At 32.9% G+C, this 26,445-nt stretch overlaps 2 protein-coding genes across 2 annotated transcripts in view; one reads left to right on the top strand and one right to left on the bottom strand.

The window, feature by feature from the left end:
- Positions 1-26,445, bottom strand: part of LOC130903929 (N-alpha-acetyltransferase 16, NatA auxiliary subunit) — a 156,919-nt gene that overhangs the window by 71,902 nt on the left and 58,572 nt on the right. The window lies entirely within an intron of this gene.
- Positions 15,721-26,445, top strand: part of LOC130903930 (uncharacterized) — a 36,122-nt gene continuing 25,397 nt past the window's right edge. The window contains exon 1 of the mRNA XM_057816325.1: positions 15,721-16,005. The gene's annotated coding sequence lies outside the window, so the exon portion shown is untranslated. The remainder of the gene's footprint in view (positions 16,006-26,445) is intronic.

The raw sequence follows: 26,445 nt of genomic DNA, 5'->3' as shown, positions 1-26,445 counted from the left end.
TTTAAATTATTATTTTAAAATGGAGTTTATCAATAGAGGAATTACTTTCTTGGAGATGCTTCAGCAGGATTGGAAAGTGAAAAATTTTTTTCTTTGAAAATCCTGGATAAAAACTGGATTATTACTTATCGATTGTTATCACTTGATCTTACTACAACGAAAAAATTAAATTTACCTTTTAACTTGGAGAAAAAATTCACAGACACATATTCTCGATTTATAGAAGAATTTCAATTTATCAAAATGAGATGTAATATTGTGCTCAAGTTTTTTTGAATGGAAATATCCAGCTCCATAAAAGGTTATCAGTTTTTTAACTAAAAATAATCAGGCAATTTAAGACAAAATTGAGAAAGAATATGCTCCAGTGGCGTAAAAAATGGGGGATAAAAGTGACAACTAACCCAGAGAGCGCGCCACTGGTTAAATTTTTCTCTACCTCCTGCACGTGTTTTTGAGTGGTGTAAGCGCTTTATTGAGGGTACTGAAGATGACCAGCGCCCAGGTCGACGTGTAACTGTTTTAACTCCGGAAATAGTTACCAAATTCAACCAAATTGTGCATGTAGATCGTCGAATGATTGCCGAGGCTGTAAACTCCAATAAAGAAACAGAAAAATTTTATACGAGTAATTACACATGACAAATATTTGTGAGAATTGGTGCCAAAAAATCTGACTCCTGATCAAAAGCTCTTGCGTCAACAAATCTGCTCAGATTTCCTTGACAGATTAGAAAAAGATCTGCTTTGAAAGGGACACGATTTGAGTAGATAGAAACGATAAAGCAAAAAACGGCAGAGCTCCTAAAGACGCTCATCAAAGAAGACTTCCATCGTTGCTTATATCAATGGAAAAACGTATGGAAAGGTGTGTGTGTGTGTGTACGGAAATTTTTATAATAAAACCCTTTTTCGTAACCAGTCTCGTTATTTAATAGCCAGACCTCGTACATATTTTCATCTTTTCGCTTCCATTATAATATTCGAGTTTGATAAATGTTTTGAAAGTAGTATTGTCCCAATCAAGTACACACTTTTTTTCTTGAAGAATTTTTCTATTGTTTCGATCTCTCTAATGTGACCTTGTCCAATTACAGACTGAAATTGTAACAATTCCACATAAACATTAACATACAATAATATTGTTCTTGGTTGTATTCACATTCCAAATAGAAAAAGGTGAAACCACCATATAGAACGAGGGTTGGTACTTTACTTTTGAGATATGGCAACACCGATGTGAATATGTCAAATCTAGCACTGCCTTACATAAACTTTGATTTTTTTCTATTACTTCGGCTGTTGTGCAAGAAAACATCGATGCTGTGCGTAAATTGATATTGCAAGATCGTCATGTTACATACCACGAAATTGAGGCATACTTGTACATTAGTTTCACTCGCATACATTCAATATTGCATGAACATTTGATGGTCAAAAGATTTGTTCGCGTTGGATACTTCATAATATGACAAACGCTCAAAAAAAGCTCATGTCGATTGGTACAAAGAAATGCTAAGAAAATTTAATTGCAGTTCTTTAACAGACGTTTATAAGATCCTGACTGGCGACAAATCATGGGTCTATGCATATGAATCCGTAGCTAATCAAGAATCGATTGTATTAGTCTTCTAAGACGAGCCAAATCCAACAAAAGTTGATCGTGCACGAAGATCTTCGAAGCAAATTGTCGTCTGGCTTTGGGATTAACTGGACATGTCGCCACGATTCTTTACAGCAACGTAGATTCTGAGTGATATACCAGCCTTTGTTTGTCAGAAGAAATCAGGGAAACCAACCAGTTCAAACAAAAACGTTTTTGAACAGTCAAAATATCAATTTTGAAGAGTCATCCGCCGTTGTTAGGCACCCGATAATTTCTTATTCCCGCAGATCAAAAATAAATTTCAAGATCAACTTTTTTTCTACACCTGAAGAAGCGGTTGATGTGTTCAAATCACCTGTTTTGGAGTACCTCGATGGGAATGGAGAATATGCTTCGACAATTAGTTCAAACGTATACCAAAAAGAGAAAAAAACGATACCCAACGACTAATATCCGATTGCTTTAGTCATAGCTATTGCCAAGGTCATAGAGAAAATCGTTAATCAGAAAATCTTGAGATATTTTGAGTCTGCTAACATCATCAGCAATCATCAATATTATGGATGAGGAAGACAATAACGAAGCGCGAAATAGGTTTGTTTCCACTAAGAAGGAGGAAAAAGTGACAACTAACCCTGTGACAGCACGCCACTGGTTAAATTTTTCTGTATCTCGCCACCACTTCACCGCGACTGTGGACTGAATGCTATAAATTGTTGCAAGAGGCCTATGGGGACAATTCTTTATCTGGTGCGCGTGTTTTTGAATGGTGTAAGCGCTTTAGTGAGTGCCGAGATAGCACTGTAGACGACCAGCGCCCAGGTCGAACTGTGACCTTTTCAACTGCGGAAACATTGACCAAAATCAATCAAATTGTGCATGCAGATCATCGAATGATTGCTGAAGTTGTAAATGTCAATAAAGAAACGGTTAGAAATTTTATTTTGAGTCTGCTAACGTCATCAGCGATCATCAAAATTCTGGATAGATAGATAGAAGACGATAACGAAACGCGCAATAGGCTTGTTTCCACTAAGAATAAATCGGATGGTTTCGAGTTTCTAATGATTACCATGATAATAAGTAAATGAAAAAACTATATTTCCACAAAATAATGAAAGATTAATAATATTTTTGGAAAATAAAATCAAATGAGGCGTTTAATCACGTGACATTGAACACCAACCAGAAAAGCGTGACGTCACACCTCGCGAAACGCTATGTTGTAGCTGTCATTTTCGTATAAAGTTATTTCGAGTTTCCAGTAATTATTGTTAAATGAATAAAGTTCGTTTTTAGTTTAATCTTGAAAAAAAAGGTATAATTTGCCATGAAATCAGAATTTAACAAAGCAAACTGCAGTAATTTGCCCAAAATTGACGTCGTTGTGCTCGACAAATTTTTTTGCAATGAACACCTACTTTTCTTCATCGGAAGTCCGCGGTGTTAAAGCTTATTTGTAAGTATTGTGCGAAGAACAAAAAAATTCTTGTTTAATTAGAAAATACCAGTCAGAGAGTCGCATTTACCCACTGTGGCATGAAAATACTTAACTGATTTTGAGGTTAGCGCATACAAAGTTTCAATAACTTTAAATTAATTAAGTCATAACATTTTATATGTTATGTGTGGTATATTATGGTAGATTTTGTACATTTATAAATAGATACATCAAGTTTTGTTTGATACTTACATCAAAATGATCTTCACAGAATTAATTTGTGGAATTAGTTGATAAAATAAAAGCGTCTTGCCTCCTTGCCATTTTTAACTACTTTCTTCGTATTTATTTATTGTTAGGAATGTATATGAATAATTTGTCGTCTAACGTTTTTATCCTTGTACTTTCACATTGGGGCACTATACTTATAATACGAGAAATTCATTATATATTAAAGAAACACAATTGACTGCTATAAACAAACACAGCTGTTTCGCGAGGTGTGACGTCATTCAAGACGCCACGACAGTCTTGGCCTTTTTCGCGGTCAATTTCAAGTTTATTTCTAAAAACTCAAAATACTAACGTAAAAAACCTATTTTTTTTTTAATAATATATTTTTGGGGTGAAATAGATGCTATGCTATAGTTTTAAACTAATTTCCAAATTTTGTCAACTAGCCTATTGGAATTTTAATGGAACTTTACGTGTTACAATTATTTTTTTCATATTTTCGTATTCTTGGGTTACAATAAAAAACTTTTTTTATCGACCAGTGTTATTCATTCAAAAGTCAACGTTTGTAGACATCTCAATGTATTATTTTAAATAACATATGTAGCTGCAGCTCTGAAACTAAAGCAATAAGGTATAGAAACAATATTCAGCATTTTTTAGAGCTTTTAAAATAAAAGCATACTGCATATAAAAAACAGTGTAAATAAAGAGAATACATAAAAACAGAAAATTTCAAACAGAAAAAATCCTAGTAGTCGGATAAACAAGTTCAAAAACGTGAAAAATAGAGATAAAGGTACTAAAAATATTATTATAAAAATATGTTGAAAAAAAAATGGTTTTCAGTTTTTCGTTAATAACTCGAAAAATATTAATTTTTAAGCAATTTTGAGAAAAGCTCATTAAAGAGGAGGAAATTTCTGATATTCCATTATTTATAATTTTATTTTGACTTGGAAAATAGGGCTCCGCGCAGCTGTTACGGCAATAGAATAGATTGTAGAAACTATAGTTTAATATAAAATACTAATGGTTTTGCTGTGGGTTAAATGTGTTATTTCGCCAAATTTATATTCAGTCATAGTCATAAGTCATTCTTATAGTCATAAGTTGACTTTTTTCATTCGAAGGTAATTTTATGTACAATATTGTATTTTTTTAAATATTTAAAACACAATTGCATTCAATAATCTATAAAATACGGGAAACAACCATAAATAGTAGTTAGATTTTTATAGACAGATGATGCATTATCTGAAAATAACAGAAATTCTTCCGTAGAAACCAGAAACGCAAAGAACAGGATATCCTTATCGATTTCTACAATATTTATTACAACGTTGTCGATAATAATAGTCTCAACGCTTTTTCTATAATTACACGAATTAACTTCATAATAATTATTATAACAAACTATTTTTGATTTTTTCTTTAATTAGAACCACCAAATATTAACAAGAGAAGAAGGTTCACTTTAAGCTCTTCCTCTTGTTAAGCCCATCTCACTTGAATATTAGACCGGGCATTGGATGGAGTTGAGTGTGCAAAATGTGAGGTCCGCATTCGGTGTATGGTTTTGAACTCAGAAAAGCATGCAGATTATAATTCTGGATGTTGCCAGGAGCCATATTGGTCAATTTTTTTTACACCCCACCCCCTTAGACTGGACTGAACACATATTTTGATATCATTATAACGATTGTTTTAGTGAGAATATCCAATTGATTTTTATGATTAAAGATACTTACAGCTAGTCAAATGAAAAAACAACAGGAAAAATAAAAATAAAAACAATTATTATTGATAAAAAAAATTTTTAATTCAAAAAAATCAAATTTTCATATATTATAAGTGAAAAAATGATAATTATCAATCTTTTTTATTCTGACAATCGTTATTTATGCATTTGCATAGAGAAATACAATAAATATGTAGTTTTTTACAAGAGCAAGCCATTGTTTTAAAATTGGGTGCACATTTACACGGTTGAATCAACAATTCCGGCAGTGGTTGCTTGGTCATTTGTCGTGGGTACAAATTACCATCCTTCCTTTCATAGCCTAAGAACGTGTAATCAATTGGCTGTAGTTGAGTTTGGTCAGCATTTATCCATACATATGTTTGTGCTGAAGCTCTTAATAGATGTAAATGTAGAGCATCTGATGTGCAAATAACTTTTAATAAATTTAAGCCGAAACCCATAATTTGGGAAGTTCATCAGCTGTTAAGTTTTTTTTTGAAAAAAGATAGGTGCAAATGTTTTCCAACTCTTTTAGCTGTTCGACACTTAGGTATGGATTTCCCAAATGGTATAGAGCTTCTTGTACAAAATCCAACGATGCAGCCTTTAAAGCATATTTTTCGAGCCAAATATGTTAGTCGAATCGCAACCACTCAGAGCGTGTAATTAAAATTGTTGAATTAAAATTTCATCACATAAATATCCATCTAGTATTACTTTAGTATTTAATATTTTTTTTGCTACTTGAACAGTGTAGTTTGTTGAATTTATGGTACGCATATATTCAATGACTTCATCCAGTGGTATATTGCCCATAAACACCAATGATGATTTTGATCTGTCACTCGGATATGAAAATAAAACATTTTCACCACACTTATTAATGAGCAGTGATTTCATAACGCGATTTTCTACAATTGCATCTTCTATTTCAGTGAGTTCAGCTAGTCGCTTGGCCAAGAATGGCACTTCAAAAGAGTGAGATGTTAATTGATGTTTCCATTCATCAAACAGCTTTTCAAATGCCTCTATAAGTATGTCATGTGGTATTTTAATTGAGGGTCTGCCTGCTGGATTGTCAGAATTTCTTGGTAGTCGCAGATAATCACGATAACAATGTTTATGATACTTCACTTCTTTTTTTTTGGGCAGTATTTAAAATTTGTTTCGCTGCTGAAATTTCAGAACATAAAAAAAAGTTTTGTTCTTATTTCTTGTTTATTTACCAAAAATTAAACATTTCTGTTTCGTATCAAGTTTTAATTCACTTCTTGATGACCGACGAACATGTTGGCTACCTGAAACATTTGCTTCTGTAGAGGAGGTGGAAGTAGAGGCATTCTCCCGCTTTAGTAATGCGAATTCTCGACGCCTTATTTTCTCTTCACTAATATAAGTTGCAATACAAGCTCGAGGCCAGGAACAATTGTGTCTGTATCACTTTCTTTTTTTTGTACTAATATCATCTTTTCTGCGATCCGCTGCTTTTTTAATACTAATAAACGTTTGTGGTTTTGGATTCTTCATTAAATCACCCGTTTTATCACAAAACAAACACAACAATTCATTTATCTTTCGCTTATTCACATTTATCACTTGTAGTGACATTGTCAGTTCTTTATTCTTTTATTTAAATAAATAACACTACCTAATAAAACAGTCGACTGCGAAAAAACTTGACTATATTATTATTTAAATACGCAAAAATAAACCGTTATGGGCTACAAATTCTTTTCTATTGACTACTCCAAGCGCTATGACTCGGCAACGTGCCGAGCAGGGAGAAGGGGAAGGGGAAAAGGGAAACGGACCAGCACAGCTGCCGGCAACATGTGATTTTCTATTATTTAGGGTCTCAGGTAAAATAATTAGTTGCCAAGCCTCACATTCTGCATACTCAACTCCATCCAGCGCCTGGACTATGTCAGATGCTACTCTTTTTCGATCGCTCCAAGTTACCATTCATAAACCTGTGATCCACCGCGTCGAGTCGTAGATAAAAATGCATAAATATACCGATTGTCCTTACTTACCGATTCAATATCAAAACCTAAAATGTTAATCTTTTGGTTTGCTTTTTTTCTATCACAAAAAGTTAAATGTTAGCGATAAAATTTAGCAAAATTTCTTATCAGCAAAGAACTGTTTTTGTGGTTTTCAAAAATTTTAATTTTATGCATATTTCAATGTTTCTTTCATTTTATTGTTGTACCAACTTGTGAACAGCAGTCATTTAAGTCAATCAAGGTGTGTTAAAGTTAAACAAAAAACGAATAGAGTTAGGCGGTTAAGTGAACATGAAGTTGAAAGAATAGCCGAGTTAGTTGGACAGGGACAAAGTAATCGTGAAAGGCAAATCTGAGTACACCACACAACCATTGGCAGATTGATGCAAAGATTTCGAGAGACCGGTTCACATTCTAGGAGGTCTGGTCATAGACATCCTTCAATTTTAACTCCTCGAGATTACCGTTTTTTGCAATTAAATTCATTAAGAAATCGGTCAACGACAAGTGTCGAGCTCAACAGTCTTTTACGAGAAGTCGGAAATGTAAATATCTCTGATAGATAAATAAGACGACACCTTCAGAATGCTGATCTACACAGCAGAAGAACTCTCCAGACACCTTTGCTAACCAGGCAGCGTCGTGATGCTAGACTAAGATTTGCAAGGCAACATTTAGATTGGAATTTAGAAAATTTTATTTACTGATGAGACAAGAATCAGTCTAAGAGGTCCAGATGGACGTAATCAAATTCGAAGACGGCGAGGAGAAAGATTTGAGCAGTCTTGTATCATTCCCAGGAAGCCGTTCTAAGGAGGGTCTATCATGTTTTGGGGAGGAATTTGTTTTGATGTCCGCACAGAATTAGTGTCTCTTCCTAGACCCGCCCTTAACGCAGCAAGATACATAACTGACATTCTTGAAAATCATGTCATTCCGTTTGGGCCATTTATTGGTGATGATTTTTGTTTAATGCATAATAATGCTAGACCACACGTTGCGGTAGATGTTCTGAATTACCTAAACGAAGTAGGAATTCATACCCTGGACTGGCCACCGAGAAGTCCAGATATGAATCCTATCGCGCATGTCTGAGACATTTTAAAACGCCGCATTCGTCATCGAAATCCATCTTCTCATGAAATTGATGTATCAACCACTCAGCATTATTTTTGAGAAAGCTTTTTTCTATCCTGAACGCTTTCATCCAGCGCGATTGAAATTGGGATTTGAAATATGATAAAGTTTAATTTAAGCGCTTTAAAAGATTTTCACTTTCACATTTCGTTTGCTTCCTTATTTCAACTTTTAAATAATCAAATTGTTCATCAATTTCATTTTTTTCATTATTCTCACATAAATTTTATCAATACACAAACAAAAATTTTTTTGGAAGAAAAATGCTAATAAGTGCAAGAAAACTAAACAATTTTGAAAAGCTAAATTAATACCAATTATAAAAAAATTATTTGAAAACTTGGAGTATATTGAAAGACAGCTAAAAGCTTACATATATTTCGGAAAATGTTAAAATAATATTAACTAAATACTTTTCTGCAGATATAATTTTTTAAAAACGTTGTTATATAACTGAAATGTTGCATGTTGAAGTTCGAACAGAAACTATGAACATATAGCTTTAAATCCACACAAAAATTTAAAATTTAAATCTACAACAGTACAAATCCGTAAAAAATGACTTTAGTACAAGGATCGGTAGTAAACGCTTGGGATTAATGATAACATTTACCTGTGTTATAATGAAGGGTATATTATGAAAAGTAGGCTTTACTTTGCTAATTACTTTTTGGATTTATTTTCATGTATAGGACCTTTCTGCCCCAGTGTGTATCGGTCAAAATTTTTTCCCAGTCCATAATCCGTTCATTAAATTCCAAAATACACTTTAACAAATTTCGCTTTCGTATTTTCAAGCGGAGGTCTAAACGGTGTCTTAGAAACCACAAATAATAGTTTCCGTTGTTTACTTATTACGAAAGTTAATATTTGCAGGTACTGATTTGATGATTATTTGACAGTGAATTATTTCACATGTATTTATGTTTGTCGTTTTGTCCGAGGACATCTGTTTGTGAAGTTTGTAAACAAATTATTTTCGCTCTTGCAATTTCAGACTTGATTTAGAATGGATAAAACCCAAGAAACAATCAGTGGAAACTCGTTCATTCGTCGCAAATCTTTAGAGACTGGGTAAAAGTAACCTGTCGCAGAATTAAGAAACCTCGACGTACTGTGAACTACAACGTGAATAAATCTGCATCCACCAACAATTTTGGCTATAGAAAACATTCAGGGCGAGCTCAAAAGACTACAACCACTAGAGATGAATGAAAGTTTGAGGTCTTTGAGTCTAGGATTATTTCCATCTTTCAGCCTTACAATGATCACAAGCATTCATTCTAAGCTCTTCAAAGACTATTTTGAAGAATTGGAAAGGAAAAGTGTACTACAAGTTTTATTATTTTGTACTATAAGATAGACAGAAACTTATGACGGGTTGTGTAGATCAATATAAGTTGGAATTTCTGGTGATATTCATACTGTTCATACTACCACTATACCAACACAGCCTAATGGACGTTTTGGTAACCAAGTCGTCTTCAAAGACTGAAGATAACCGTGGAATACTGATTAATGCGTTTGTATTAGACCCATGTACGTTGTTTGCAAATATTGTGGCACATTGAAGAAGAGCCATGATATGCCTTAGTGGAAAAAAGACATTGCTACTATTAACTCCGCAATATGAGCCATTACATCCACTGATTCGTGGCGAAACATTCGAATAAAGAAATTTTTTAGCAAAGACTCAAAAATACAATGGTTATTTCTAATGTGGGGCAGATATTATTGAAGAACGAAGATTTAATCTGACACTCAAGGTACTTTTCCGTTTGGATGTGCCTAGTACCTACCACCACGGCACTATTTAAGACTAAAGGTTAGGTTAGGTTATGTTATGTTAGGTTAGGTTAGTTAACCAAAACTATGCCTCGGAACGCGTTTGGTGGTGGGTAAACTGATAAACAATATGATTTACGTAATGATACTCTAAGGAAAATTCGAAGGTGAACAAGGCTTTACTTTGCTAATTACTTTTTCGATTTATTTCCAGGTATAAGACCTTTCTGCCACAGTGTGGGCCGGTGCGTTGTAGCGGGAAAGATTCAGCCTGTCTTGGTGATTTCAGAAAGCATAAGCCCTCAGTCGCTACAGTACTTATAGTACAGTCCAATTACTGTTTTTGATAGCACGAAGATACTTACTACAGAATATTTTGTGTAAAGGTCTCTGGATCATACTCAAATATTCAGCTTCCACTATGGCTCTATGCGACACATCAGATTTTCGTTTTTCGTTCCTGAGAACTCTTGGTAACATCTTGGTGTGTAAATCTTTGATGTTTAAATTCTCGTGTAACATTTCTTGTTTATACTCAACTTAATTTGTATAAGTAAGAACAAATAATCGTAATTCAAACTCAATCGCCGGTTAATGATAATAAATGTAAATATTAAATGTATTGAATAACTTTCTCCTATTTTATATAACTATAAATGACTTGACAATTCAGTTTGAAAAAAAAATCCATTACTCTTAATTCACTTTTCAATCTAAGATTAATTTTTTTTCAAAGAATGTACCACACCCTTTTCTAGTTCGGTTTTTGTTAATTGCGCTGCTTCTCAGTCAAGGCTGAAATAAAAACTAAGGTCATCATGCAATCTTATATCGACGATTTTTATAAACATTACTCTCATTTTTTATGGAGAAAATTCCTAGTTACAGATTATATATAATGAGTACGATCAAATCAAGGATATATTAACAAAGGGGTTTATTATTTGGAAGTGGGGTCCACCCTACGTTGGTCATAAAAAATCGGAACATTAATAGTTCAACCCCTTTTTTTGTAACTCGGCAGGAGTCTTTTATCTAGGAAGTGATATTAAATTATATAAAAACTAGTACTAAGATGGGGTGAACAATTCACCACCAGGTTTTTAACGAACGATGTAAAAAATTTATAAAAACGCGGAAAAGCTGGATAAATTAAGTCAAAAATGAAAATTAAACAATCTAAAACTATATTCGTACACGATTCTCCAAATTAATATTTATTGCTAAGAAACATAGAAAAGTTTCAGCAACAAATAAATTTATTGAAAAAATGATAAATTGCATTAACTGCGTTTCCAAAAGAGCACAACAAATTAGTTATAAATTAAAAACAACTCAGTTTTGTATATATTAAAGATAAAAAGTTGGGACTTATATATGGAAATCCTGGATAGCTACAGCTCTCACCTGGATTCCCAAATGTTAGAATTGAGATTGAGTTTGTAGTCTGGTGGTTGTTGCGGAAATTCTCAACCTGGCAGCTGTAGAATTGCAGGAAAAAATATAATGAAGAAGGAAACGGGAACAAAGATGCAATGGAACGAGTAGAAAGAATAGATTTGAGTAAAAATGATCTAAAAGATCTAAAATATGAGAAAACTGAATTTATATTTTTTAAAATACAACCAACTGTTTTATTCTATTCGTTCTGTTCCCCAAATAAATAGAAAATACGAAAATCTGAAATTTTTGTGAGCACAATAAAAAAAAGTAAAGAAAAACTTACCAGCGAATATAGAAAATAAAATCACCAAAATTTTTTGAAAATTTACTTTTGCTTGAAGTGAACATAGGTAAAGGACGATTTTGAATACATTCCGAGGTTTTATTGAATTTCTCGAATGGAGTGGAAGGTCGATAACAAATTAATTTCTTCAAAAACTTATTGTGTTAGAATAAAGAGACTACTGTGTCACAACACGTGAACAAACCTAACGAGTCGAATGGCATATTACATTTTGTTTTTTTTTCGGCGCATTCGGCGCAAACTAGAATTTCAACAATTTCTCCTAAAAATGTAGAAGAGCGTTGTATTTTTTTTCTGAAAGTACATAAACAAATCTAAATCAATAGTTAAGTTGGAATTTCTGGAACCGTTGGTGATATTCATACTGAATACACTATCTACACCAACACTCACAATTACTCTGTTGAAAGCGCGTTTCGATAACCAAGTTATCTGTCAGTTCATCTGTCAATTGTCAGTTTACCTTCAGTCTCTGAAGATGATAACTCAAAGGAAAATTTGAGGTTAGAAAGTTCTCATTCCAATGATTCCAATCGATTTGTCGTTTGAATTTAAACGACTTGAATTTTCGATCTTTGGAAGTTTGTGGCCTGAATCTAGAAAATCCATATTTATCCTATAGTTAATTAATATAATTTCAATGGATCTAATTTTTGAAACCAACTTCCCTTCAATAGAATATCCAATTCTCCAATTTTCTATTACGATTCTTTATCAAAGATCTTCTAGATTTAGTTGGGGTAGTATAAACTTTGATTGTACAGTTTTTCACTAATAACTCTTTTTCTTGTGTAAAGTCACCCATACAAAAATTGGGATAACCACCAAGAAGAACTATGAATAAACATGAGAATTCTACGTTTCATTATCTCCAAGCAAATTTTACCAATATATGAAAAACTAAATGCAACATTAGTGTGGAACATGTTTTCACTTCACTTCATCTATAACAAACGACTTGTTAAAAATTTCGAAAATCCAAATTGGTCTCAGAGAATTTAGTATTTTTCAAAAGAAAATTTTGTTGCTAAGACCCAAAAACAATTCCCTGAAAGTTTGAGCCTTCAATATTAAGTCCTCGATCGAAGGGTGTAAGGAATTTCCCTTCAAACAAACCCAGATTTTTCATTTTCAAATTTCTGTAGCTCAGCTGGCATTTCATAGAATCGCTTCGTCCATGAAAGGGTTTTCAGAATTAGGCAATACAGGCCTCTAAATTTGATTTTTCCATGGTTTCGCGATTTATCTCGTGTGTGACAAGAGTTTGGTTAGTTAGGACACTTTTGTAGAGCATTCAATTCTGAAAAAACATTCTTGGACGAAGCGATGCTATGAAATGCCACCGAGCTCTAGAAATAATGAAAAATCAGATTCCTGGGGTTTTTGAAAGGAAATTTTCACACCCCTCGATCGAGGAATATTAATTTCTAAGGCCCAAACTTTCAGGGAATTTTTTTTGGGTATTTGGGTCACCCGACATAAAATATGCTTCATGGAATATACAATATACAATAAACAGCTTTTAAGAAACATGTGAAAACACAGAACAATGAGAAACGCCATCAAAATAACACGTGATGTTTCGTGCATGTCATAACTAGAATAAAAGCTTTAAGTCAATAGTATGGATTAATAAAAGTTGCAAAGGAAAAGAGACCTAATTCAAAGGAGACTACCAAACTGCAAGTATGAAAGCTAGTTATCATTAAGCAGCGTCGTTGAAAAAATTTAAAAAAAAGAGAAGGAAGACTTATTTATCTAAATAAAATTACGACACTTATAATTTTATATTAAGTCTTTTTTACAAATGTAGAATAATGTATATTTCAACTAGAAGAATTTGAATATTAACAGTTACATAATAGCACTTAATAAAAAAACTTTGAACGGTCCAATAATGGCAATTAGAGATATTATAGGTATTAATTAGAGCACTACAATTTTGCACAACTACAGTATATAAATTTCATATAAATCGCACAATCTTTTATATAACACTTTCATGAATTGCCTAGCAATTAATATGTGAAAATTAACTCATGAAATAAGAATCCCAGAAATGCAACGGTTCAAGTGTTTGTTGAACATACCTTGAACCTTGAATCATCCCAATAATTAATCGGTTGAATCTCGGGACAAGATTGCTTAAGAAAATAGTATCCACTATTGTACTGAAATTTCTCACTTTTTTTTTACATTAAAGGTTAAGCGATTATGCCGAATGATAGTGATACAATTTATATCTTCAGAAAAAAAACTATAAGTATCAACTACTTTCAAAGTTATATATATATATATATATATATATATATATATATATATATATATATATATATATATATATATATATATATGGGGGGATATGATAAAAATGAAACAAAAAATAATTTGCGGGCGATCTGAGGTCGGGAAGGGCAAGTTTTGGAGGGTAAGAAACGAATTCCGGTAAAACTATGAGCCCTATGGAAAAAAGTTGAATAGTTAAATTGTAGGTGTTAAAGAGATCTACAACTTTTGCTTTTACACCTTTTTCACGTAACTTCAAAATTTATAAGAAAAATTAAAAAAATCAAGTTATATTGTGATTTCTTTGATATGAAATATTTATTTTTTAAACTTAATTTAATTTATACCCATAAAGTACCATAATTTTCAATCGAAAATTTTCACTTCAAAATATCAGCCATTTTTAGAAAACCGTTGTTTTTTTATTCTTTGAAATATCTACTTTCTGATGGTGTAAAAAACGATTACCATCACTTGAGGAAATTTTATCAGAAAAGTCAAAAAAAAAACGTTTCCGAAATTTTTTTTTAATCATTTGTACAATGTTTAGTTATTTAAACGTGAGATTTCTTGTAGATTTAAAAAATATGAAAGCTTTTTAAAAAAAGGGGATAATTTGACAGGAGTATTTTCGATTGAAAATTAGGGTGCTTTTCGATATTAATTCTAAATAAGGTGAAAATCTATTTTTAGAAAACCTGTGGGTTTTTCTGTTCCTTGAAATATCTACTTTCTGATGGTGTTAAAAACGATTACCATCACTAGGGGAAATTTTATCAGAAAAATAAAAAAACCTTTTCAACATTTTTTTTCATTTGTACAATATTTAGTTATTTATTAAAACGTGAGATTTCTTGTAGGTTTATGTTGAAAAACCTAACTTTCTAATTCGTCTATTTCTTCTTCATCAACAAAAAGATCAAAACTTAGACGTTTCGTGATTTTCCAGCATTATCTCTAGAAAAATGTATTCGTTTTTTTAAATAATAGCTTCCCTTTAAGCTTTTTTGCATTCATCCATACATCATTTTGTAGGGAATTTCATAAGCTACAAGTTTTTGAGATATTTTGAAAAAATTACGTTTTTTATTTTATTACATTTTTTTTTTTTCAAATTCGAGTTACTCAACTTATTTTCGTCATAAATCTCTTTCTCTATCGATTCCCGGTGTTATTTTGAAATTTTAAATTTCCACCTCCGAGTAAGGGTGACATTCACCCCTGGGGTAGAAGCATACATTGGCACCAAATCAGGTTTGTTATTTGCATAATTTTTGAGCTTCTGTCAAAATTTCAAAATAATCCATGAAGTTCTTTAAAATTGCGTTGTGATTTGCTTGGTTTACTGTACTAAAAACGAAATTAAAATAAGAGTTTTGGAGGCCTATAATGCGAAAACGATAGCATGTATTGGACAATTATACGAAATACTATAATTCTTTTAGCTTATACTATACGCTAGATACTTTTTCTCATTATTCCCGGGACAAATTTTGTACATTCCATGTTTTATATTATTTCTACGAACTTGTTCTAATTCTGATTATCAAATCGACAGCAGAAACAGTGCAAGTGTCGATTAATTTTATTGAAAATAAAATTTTCGAAATAGTAATCTTTATACGGGTATGCGATTATTTGAATAAAAAATTATCCAGCCAACGTGATGCAGATACAACTGTTTCGCCAATATTAGCGTCATTGACGTGCACCAGGACAATGGACTACCGGAGACGTCCCCACTTACAAGAAATGTGGACTGGCGAGCACGTTGCTGTTGAATTTTGATTGTGCAGTTGGTGCCGGACTTAAATCATATTCGCATTATAGGGTACTAGCTCCGATTTTAAATACAATAAAAGAAATAAATAAATAAATCCAAACGGCACAATCCACGTTAGTTGATAGGAATGTGCTAGTGAAAAGTGTGTAATAAAAACGATTTTTTTATGTTATCTATCAAAAGGATTATTTTAAGGACTGAAAATAAGGATTCGCAGAAAACGGAAACCCACAAGGGTATTTATAAATTCATATTTTTCTTATACATTTTCACATCGTTCGATTCAATTTCTAATAAAGTTACAACATGGTAGAGCAGTAGTTTCGGTTTTTTTGTTTTTTATTTTTATATGATTTGGAACAAATTTATTTGTTCTACTAAATATTTATGTAATACAAGGTGAATCAAGTTATTAGTATTTTAAATTAATTTAATATATCAACAACATAAGGCTCAAGTGTATAATTTTCATTTTGTTTATGTTTCTAAATGTTCTGTCTGTTCCAAAATTAAATTTTTTAATAATTTTTAAAAGGTAGATAAAAATATCAAAATATATTTTGATAAAGATTTAAAATTAGTCGAAATGTTAATTATTTGAAACGGAAAAGACCTAAAAAAAAATATTTAGAAACATTAGACAAACATACCAAAAGGTCTAAGAAATCAAAGAAATTTTCATTTTGTAGATAAAATTGTTAAATATTTTTCAAGGAATAGTTATTTATGCAACATGGTTTGACAGGCAATTCCTACGAGTGAAAAAAAAGTTACTTTACTCACGAGTTTCGTACAAAATTTTTCTAAGTACGTAGACTTAAAAAACACGACAAAACTTTTATCAATTTTTATTTTGTTGTAGTAATATTCTTTAATCATCGACGACTGAACAATTTTTCAAATTTTAGAGCACAATCCGAAATCCCAAAGAATCGTAATGATCATGTTTGCAGCTGAAACGGTTCTCACGTTCTTTAAAGTTGGATCTCCGAGTTCAATCAATCAATTATTTAGATAATCTTTCTGTATCGGGTGATGTTTTAGGAAATGGTCCTATTGTTGAGGTCCAGCTTTCGAACCATCTCTTCAGTAGTCTGAATAAAGGTCAAGTCTAATTTAAGCTATTCGATCATCAGCCATTTTGCCAGCATAATCTTTTCAGTTTCTTCTTCTACACCCACATCTAAGGATGAAATGTTTATAGTAAATTGCTTCATCTGTTTCCTGTTTTGAGAAATGGTGGTATTGTTGAGGTCCAGCTTTCGAACCATCTCTTCGGTAAACTGAATAGAGGCCTAAGTCTGATTTTAGCTATACGATCATCAGCCATTCTGCCTGCATAATCTTTTCAGTTTCTTCTTCTACCTCTGTTTCCGTAAAAAATGTCTCTTCATTATATTATTATCTCGGCTGTTTGGAATTGGCGTATAACTTTCTGGTTAGTTTGAGGTTTATAACTCACTATTAACTTGGCCACAAATTTTGTCCATCTAATTTTTATGCGATCGTAGATAAATATATTATAAACACAAACAACTTTAATCAATTTAGCGTGCATGTAATAATAATTTTTGAGGAAGCGTATTGCTCAAACCGGTAATAATATTAACTGTTAGTGTAAATAAATAAAATATTCAACTACCATAACATGTGAATGAAGCGTATGTAATTTTTTAGCGATAATCAATTAAACCAATATTAGTTATTTGGAAATAATAAATACTTTCGGAGGTTCCCAGTATCTCTCACCTTCAATACCACCACTCGAAGGTTTTGAATAATGCCATAAAGAATACTTGCTTTCTCATAAATTTACCCATGCAGAGATAATTGAAACTACATTATTGATAATCATTGGAGTAGCTTTGACACCAAGCCGAATGATTTAGTTGTGGTATGAATTGTTCAATTTCTCTTGATTACAGTGTGTTGTGCTTGTGTCTATGTGTCGTTTTGACTACACTGTTAATGTACAAAGCAACCACGAGAGGGTAATTCGAATGGTGCCTGCCGTGTGGAGATGCCTGTGATTTTGAGCTTCTGTAGGTTGTAAGACGTGCCTTGGTAGCTAATTCCACAGGCTTGCACTTCTCCAAAGGAAAATTCTGGGCGTCTGCAGGCGAACTCCGTGTTTATGAGCTACGTCTGCCTGTCGAGTAGGTCTTGCAAAAACTGCTCTAAGCTATCCAAGTTTTTGATCAACTCTGGATCCCCGGTAAGTCAAACTGCTCTCTTCTGTATTGGAGTAAGCTTGGGAGTCGAACTTCAAATGTGCGAGCAATATTCCAAAGATGGACGAATCTGGGACTTGTAGTAGATTAAAAGCTGTTGCGGAATTATATAGCTTTTTGGTTCGTTAATTAATTGTTTTTAAGCTTCCAATAATTATTAATTAATAATTAATAGCTATAAACAATACTAATAAATTCAGCAATAAAATTTTTTAAAATGAAGTCTAATTTATCTATATTTCACTCGACAAAATAATGGCTGGAATTGAATAACTCAATTCACCAACTTGCTTTTTAAAAACAATTTATTTAGCAAACTGATGATTTAATAATAATTTAAAATAATTAAATAATAAATAATTGAAAATGATACCTTAATGGGGTAAAAGTTGACAATCTATAAAATTGACAGAAATATGGAATACAGACAATTTATAGTAATGATAAACTTAATGAGGTTAGAGTTCATTGTAACAAATAATTAATTGATAATGATGCACCGTTGTGATAAGTTTTGTTTTGGATTAGTTAACTCTGGCACAAAAACGACTAATAAATTTCATTTGTTTCATAATATTTCTTGAAATTTCATTTTTGTGATACTGTATCTTGGAAATATTCAGCTTTAAGGAATATAGCATATCACAGCAGACCGTCAATTTGATTGGAACAAATAACATTGTCATGAGTAGAAATCGGATTCTAAGCAATTTTGCTTATACTCCAATTTGTAAGCAACTTATCCAGTAATACCGTTTTAAGTATACATTAGGTCAAAAAATAATTGGTTTTTAGAAAAATAGTGCTTTTCGCTTTTACTTAATTTCGAGCTTATTTTCTAAGGTCAGAACTTTTACTTAAATTCGTGCTCATTTTGAACCAACGCTTTTCAACCGTTCCAAAGGTCTCAATCATCATATTTTCCAAATCACGATAAGGTGACGTGCCACGAGTTTGTCGGGGAAGCCCCGATCGATGTTTGTATATATATACAATTTCAAAAATAGATGTGAGATGTGTACGTAGTTCTAGGTTCTAGGCTGTTCGTGGTCGATATATTTTATGGTACTTCCAATATCAATTGCGGATTATATAAACTGGTTCGAAACCTTTGCCGACAATTTTGTTTGATCTACCATAGGCGTAGATACCTCATTTTATAAATTTATTATAAATCGAATCATTATAAATTGGACGCCGTTATTTAGACAGACAGATATTTTCCTTTTTCAAATTTTCTTATCCAACTATCTTTTGTCAAACATTGTTTCACAAACTATCTTTTAACATACAGTTTTTTCCTTGAAAATAATTTTTTACGAATCATATTTTTTCAAGAAACTACCGTTTTAAAAAGAAGAAAAAATGAAAATAGTTTTTTAGCAATTCCGTTTTTAGATAAAATCCTGAAGCCAAATCACTTTTGAGTTCTGTCTTTGACGAATTCTCAAATCTCGATAAGTGATTGCAATACATCTCTTCTCGTTCACCGCCCACGTGTTTCATCCAATGAAAGAACATGTGGTAGTCATGAACGCTAGATCAGAACTGTAGGAAAAATAACCAAGTTTTACATATCCAAAAAATCAGATCTTGTCTCTTAGGCACATTGTACATGCAGGATTTATGATGAAGTAAAATGATGCCTTTACTCAAGAGACTGCGTTTTGTTTAGAATGGTACGGTGGAGTCTCTAGGGACTATACATAATTTTTAGCACTGTCAATGTCGAGAAACTGCCCAAATGTTGAATTTTGTGCAAATTACAAAGGCCAACGATAAAAAAATTTTTTTACTGAAAATACCTTATTCTTATGTTTTTTAGGTTTACTGAATCCAAATATGATGCTTAAAAAGCTGTATCACCCACCATTTATTCACATTTTTAGAATTTAACAGCTTTTTTTATAGTTAAAATAAAATTGAAAAAATAGGTCTAATGAAGCCAGACCGACTCCATACCTATCTAGGGATAGTACTGCTGAAACATATGCTAAACAGCTGATGTTTAGTTTAGGTTCAATCTAATCTAGGTTTCACGTTTCCGTTTCCTGTATGTACATGTGCTCAGTGCAATACCTAATCGCGGTTGTGAAAACTCTGCTTACAGTTTTCGTTATATTTGTGGTAAATTTGTTATTAAAAAACACCAAAGAAACATTACAGACTTTGTAAAAAAAGTTTATCTAGCATATTTTGGAACTAAACTTGGAAATCAGGATAAATCTTGGGCACCGCATAAGATTTGTTATGTACGTGTTGGTAAAAATGGTAAAAAAAAGAGAAAAAACACTTCAAATTTGCTGTTCCTATGACTTGGAGGGAACCAAGAAATCTTTTTGATGACTGTTACTTTTGCAGTCCGTCCGCTATCCGACCAGTACGACACGGTGTAGATTTACTGGTCCCTGAACCACCAGAGGAATTAAATTCTATTGTATCAGAAGAATTTTCTGATGTACAGTCGGAGTTAGACAAACACGATGAAGAATTTCAATGTGTTACAGAAAATATAGAGCCTAAATTGTTTACTCAGGTCGAGCTTAACGACTTAGTTAGGGATCTAACGAAAGAAAAAGCTGAACTTCTTGGCTCTAGGCTACAAGAAAAGAACTTGTTGGCGGCTGGAACTAGCGTTCGTGTGTATAGGAAGAGAGAACAGCAATTTTCAAAGTATTTTGAACAAGAGGGTAATTTGGTGTACTGCTCAGACATTTCTGGTCTAATGAGTGAGTTTGGAATTGAATACAAAAAAGAAGATTGGAGGCTGTTTATTGATTCATCCAAAAATAGTTGGAAGGCTGTTTTACTACACAACGGTAACGTGTATGCTTTTGTACCTGTCGGTCATTCTGCACATGGTTGAATGTTATGTGGTGATTTGAAAATAACGTGCATTCTCCTTGGTCAGCAAGGTGGTTTTACCAAGTTTTCATATTTCCTGTGTGAATGGGACAGTAGAGCTAGGAATCAACATTGGTGCAAAAAGAACTGGCCTGGTAGAGTCTTTAAAGCCTGGCGAAAAGAGCATTCTACGCAAAAACCTTGTGGACCCAAAAGACGTGCTCCTACCACAACTACATATAAAGTTAGGCCTCATGAAACAGTTAGTAAAGGCTTTGCCTAAAGACGGTCCTTGTTTCAAATATCTCTGTCAGAAATTTCCACACCTTTCAGAAGCTAAATTGAAAGAAGGCGTCTTTATCGGACCTGATATTAGAAAAATTATGTTTGACGTTAACTTCAAATCCACAATGACCTCAAATGAAAAAGAAGCATGGGTATCTTTCAAACAAGTTGTCATCAAATTTTTGGGAAATGAAAAAGACCCAGAATATAAGTCTATTGTTGCCAACTTCTTGAAGCAAAAGTTTTTTGTTGGCCTGTGTTATTTGACTATAATAACCGTAGTGCAGGAGCCAGAAACCCTGAATAGTGATGTCGAAAATTATTTAAATAATAGCATTATTTTTTTACGTGGACCAGTTTGAAATATTTAAAAATCTTACACTATAAATTACTAAACCACTTTGGCCTTATCTTCTTCATAAATATGAATTTTTGGACGACTATTGAAAGGAAACGAAATAAGAATAAGAAAACTATAAATTTGACACGGGGATTATTTTCTTAATAAAAATAGATTAATGATCATTACTTAAATTAATATATTTTTCTACGCTATATATTTATAAATAAATTGCACTGTGAACTCAGCTTTGTCTAATATTAAACGTTAAGGTGTGTAGAAGATAATATACGACCTAATTAACTTATTAACCTCAACAGCATTTTGTAATAGAAAATAATGCTAATTTATTGTTCTTGATAATAAATCAGGTAATTCAATGGTTATGAATTAAGAAAGAGCAAACTTTGATTGATAAAACACCTTCCATAATGGTTATGAATTGTACAAGACACATAACATTCATTGATAGATATAAATACGAGGATATATAGAAAAATTCTTAGCCTACTATAGAACCAAACAAAATTTCAATGTCAAAATATTTTATTACTCAAAATATTCTCTTAACATGAAATTTGTGTGCGTTGTGCTACAAAAACAAAACACCTTTGGATAGCTTTCCGCATTTTTTCTCTTTAATTTTTTCCCGTAGAGTGGTCAGTAATGTAGAATAGTAATCTCCAGTTATTGTTCTACCCTTATCCAAAAAAATCAATCATGCTTGCTTTGTTTCTGGATTTTAGTAATGTACCCAAGTCTCATCCATAGTAACAATTCGGTTTAAGAAGTCTACATCGTTTTCAAATCGAGCACAGCGATGCTTCTACCCTTTCACGCTTTTGGTCAACAATCAAACAATTGGGGATCCATTTTGCAGCAATTTATCTCATGTTCAAATTGACGTGAACTATATGATGAACGCGTTCGTATGAAATTTTCAGTGCTTCAGATATCCGTTTTAGCCCAATTCGACGGTCTGATAAAATCGTGTCATGAACTGCATCGATATTTTCGGGAATTCGCACAGAAACTGGCCACCTTCCCGATCGGTCATCATCTTCAATAAAAAATTTACCTCTTTTGAAGCTTGCATACGAAGGACATTAATCACCAAGAGTAATTAAGCATAGATTCGTAAATCTGCTTACCTCTTGACCCTTTTAAATACAGGTACTTGATGATGGTTCGATTTTCACAATTTCGGTAGATATCTTTTTTCTTTTAATTTATTGCGTAACTCTGGTTTACTTTTTTGACGTCAAACTTTACACTTACACTTCTAATAAGTTATTGTTCGTTGCTATGATAATGCAATATTTTGTTTATGCATGGAACTGGTTTAGGCTAACTAGATATCAATACATCCTCGTAATATAAAAAGTCAATATAGTTTTTAGACGACGCCATCTGAAAGTTGTTCGTTCTGTATTCATTTATGGTGTGCTGATAACCTCTTCCGTCCCTCTAATCCTACATCGGCGGTAAGCTATTTGAAAAACTTTTTTAATTATTTCGCTAAGCGTCGCAGTCCACCTTGCGGTCGTAATTTATGGTGTAGATTGAAGTTTTATCGTATCTAACTCATCAAACAGAAACTAAGCGTCCACAATAGCTGACATTTTGGTTATCTTATATTACTAAGTGGTTGAGGTTGAGGTCGGATACTTTTCCTACAACACTCGTAACTTTGTAAATCCAACAATACATTAAAACAATTATCGTGCAATCCTAAGGATAAAATACCAAATTTGGAGAAATGGGGTTTATATGAAATTATCTATGGTAATTATGACGGGAAGTATATTGGGCAGACTAAGAGATTCGTTATTGTCAGGTTTAAAGAGCACATAGCTGTGAAATTGTGGATGTGAATTTATTAAAAAATGTATCCAATAATAAATTGTTGAAAGCATTTAAAAGCATTGAAATTACTTAAATAGAGACAAAAGGCTAATTCCTCACGGTCCATTCTATAGTTTAGTAGTCAAGGAATGAATGTGAAGATTCCCTTCAAGGAGTTTTTCCCGCTGGAAGGTAAGTTAAGACATCAGATTAAGTTTACCTTCAATCTCTAAAGACGATAGCTTGGTTATCGAAACGCGCGTTAGACAATGTAATTGCGAGTGTTGGTGTAAACAGTGCGTTCAGTAGGAGCAAGTCCTCTTTTGGAATGGATATCATCTGCTCCTCTGTGAGCACATTTCATATTTCGCAAGACGAGAAAGTGAAAGCTCATATTGGTCTACGTCAAAGTGAACATGTAGACAATTTAGTATTAGATAAGTACAATTGTGTACAATGTATTAGATAAGTACAAGAAAGGGTAGGGTAGTTTCTATCACCTAACCACTACCGTTCATTGAATATTTTATCCTTACAAGATACATTTGTACATTTTTTTCCAGACGAATGTTCTTTTCTAAATAGACAACAATTGCTATCTGGGCTAGCGAAAATCCACCACATCTTCTCTTAAATGAATACAAATAAATTTGACAATTTTGAAAGTGCGTATGAGATCAGTTCCTTAACTGATTCGGAATCAGACCCGCGAAGAAGGCTATTGATGCCACTCTCACAGATACGAGGTCTGGCTATTAAATAACGAGACCCTCAATCTCAAATTTCTCGTTAAATTGTAAAAAGCCTCTGACTGAGTGCTGTAAATTATTGCAAGAGGCCTATGGGTACAATTCTCTATTTGGTGCGCGTGTTTTTGAGTGGTGTAAGCACTTTAGAGAGGGCCGAGATAGCACTGAAGATGACCAGCGCCCAGGTCGCCCTGTGACTATTTCAACACCGGAAGCAGTGACCAAAATCAACCAAATTGTGCATGCAGATCGTCAAATGATTGCCGAGGCTGTAACCGTCAATAAAGAAACAGTTAGAAAAATTTGACACGAAGAATTACACATGACAAAAGTCTGTACGAAGTTGGTGCCAAAAAATCTGACTCCTGACCAAAAGCTCTTGCGTCAACGGGTCTGCTTAAATTTCCTTAAAAGGTTAGAAAAAGATCTGCTTCGAAAGAGACCCGATTTGAGCTGATGAAAGCGGTAAAGCAAAAAACGGCAGAGCTCCTGAAGGCCATTACCAAAGAATACTTCCAGCACTGCTTCGATCAATGGAAAAAACGTATGGAAAGGTGTGTGGCGAGGGAAGGGGAGAATTTTTTTAATAAAATTTTTTTTCACAACCAGTACATTCAATAAAATTCCATCATAACTGCCGATTTTTCTATTAACTATTTAAGAAGAATGTGTGTATTTAGTTTTTTTTCGTAAGAACAAAGATTAATTTTCTCTAAAATTATTTAACCACGTCCATGTAAAACTAACATATTAATAAAACAAGGCGGTCAGTATGACATTGCCATCGTGTTTTATAAAACAATATAATGGGAACTCGAAAAATGTTGTAATAATTTAACAATAGTCCGTGATACATTTTTTCTTAGGTGGGCTGAAAAAACTACAATCACTGTCGGTTGAGCAATTACTAATTAAAGGATTCTCTGTTTCTTTGATTTCAGTTCGTGGTTCGAATGAAGTCAGAAATACTCGTAGATCACTAGCATATAACTAATGGACCTGATACTTTTTCATTAATACTTAGACGTTAGTCAAGGAGATTTTTTTATCCGAACGAATGAGCTTTCGAGATATTTATTGATTTTCTTTTTGTTTGAACTATATTTGAATTCATACTTTCTTGAAATGGTTTCGATATTTCAGAAATAATTTGTACACAGGTTCAACAGTAGATACCATCATCTGCGCAAGAGCCATTGCTCCTCCATAGATTTTTTTCTATTTGTCAATGAATTCTTCAATAAACTCACTCCTCCAAGCTGTTTAACTGAACTTAGAATAGATCATGAATCAGCTAGCCCCCCAAATATGGGCTTTCGTTTGAGTGTAAGCGATAAAATATTGTCGAAAATCTGCGAGATTATCAAGACCCAAACGACTAAAATGGAAACGATTCGGTAGATCAGTCGACTCCAGTTTTTGAAATAGTTGAATTTTAAAAAAAAGATTTTCTCGTAAAATACACCAAGCTGTTAGAAAAGGCGACGAATAGACACTTCGCGCACACTCTACGCTACCACCCCATATTTCCTTCATACATTATATAAATATATAATTTACAAAATACACACAAACCTCTTGTGGACGTCTTTCAATATAGTTTTTCTTCTAATTACGTTATGTAAATCAGTTTCCATATAATCGAAACCTAAATAGATGTCTCTGTTGTTTAGAGCTCTGAAAATAAAGTTTTCGAGTAAAAGTTCACAGTCCGATCGCCACCAGGAAGCGACCAACGACGTTTACACCACCAAGGGAAAATATAGATTCATTCTGGACCAAGGACTGATGTCAAAGGACTATGTCAACTAAAATCGACAACCATCTGATCAGATTGAGTTATATATGTCATAAAGCACAGGGATATACTACCAAAAGATATGAAAAAAGATTTGGAGATATAATAAATCATGGACAACATCGCCAATAAATGTCCCTTGGTACATTAGGACCTTGGAGATACAAGAAATCATGGAAGATATCTCCAAGGGATAACAATTAATATCCCTTGGTATATTAGGACCTTGGAGATATAAGAAATCATGAACGACATCGCCAATGAATGCCCCTTGGTACTTTAGGAGCTAGGAGAACGATATCTCCAGGAGATAACAATTAATATCCCTTGGTACATTAGGACCTTGGAGATACAAGAAATCATGGACATCTCCAGGGATAACTATTAATGTCCCTTGGTATATTAGGACATTCGAGATATAAAAAATCATGGAAGGTATCGTCAGGAGATAGCAATTAATGTCCCTTGGTACAATAGGACCTTGGAAATATAAGAAATCATGGACGACATCGCCAATGAATGTCCCTTTCTACATCAGGACTTAAGAGATACAAGAAATACAAAATATAATATAAAAGATGGTA

This window comes from Diorhabda carinulata, chromosome 2 (genome assembly GCF_026250575.1).
Source record: "Diorhabda carinulata isolate Delta chromosome 2, icDioCari1.1, whole genome shotgun sequence".
Taxonomy (NCBI): domain Eukaryota; kingdom Metazoa; phylum Arthropoda; class Insecta; order Coleoptera; family Chrysomelidae; genus Diorhabda; species Diorhabda carinulata.
The sequence above is the reverse complement of the archived record's forward strand: the minus strand, read 5'-3'. Positions and strand labels throughout refer to the sequence as shown.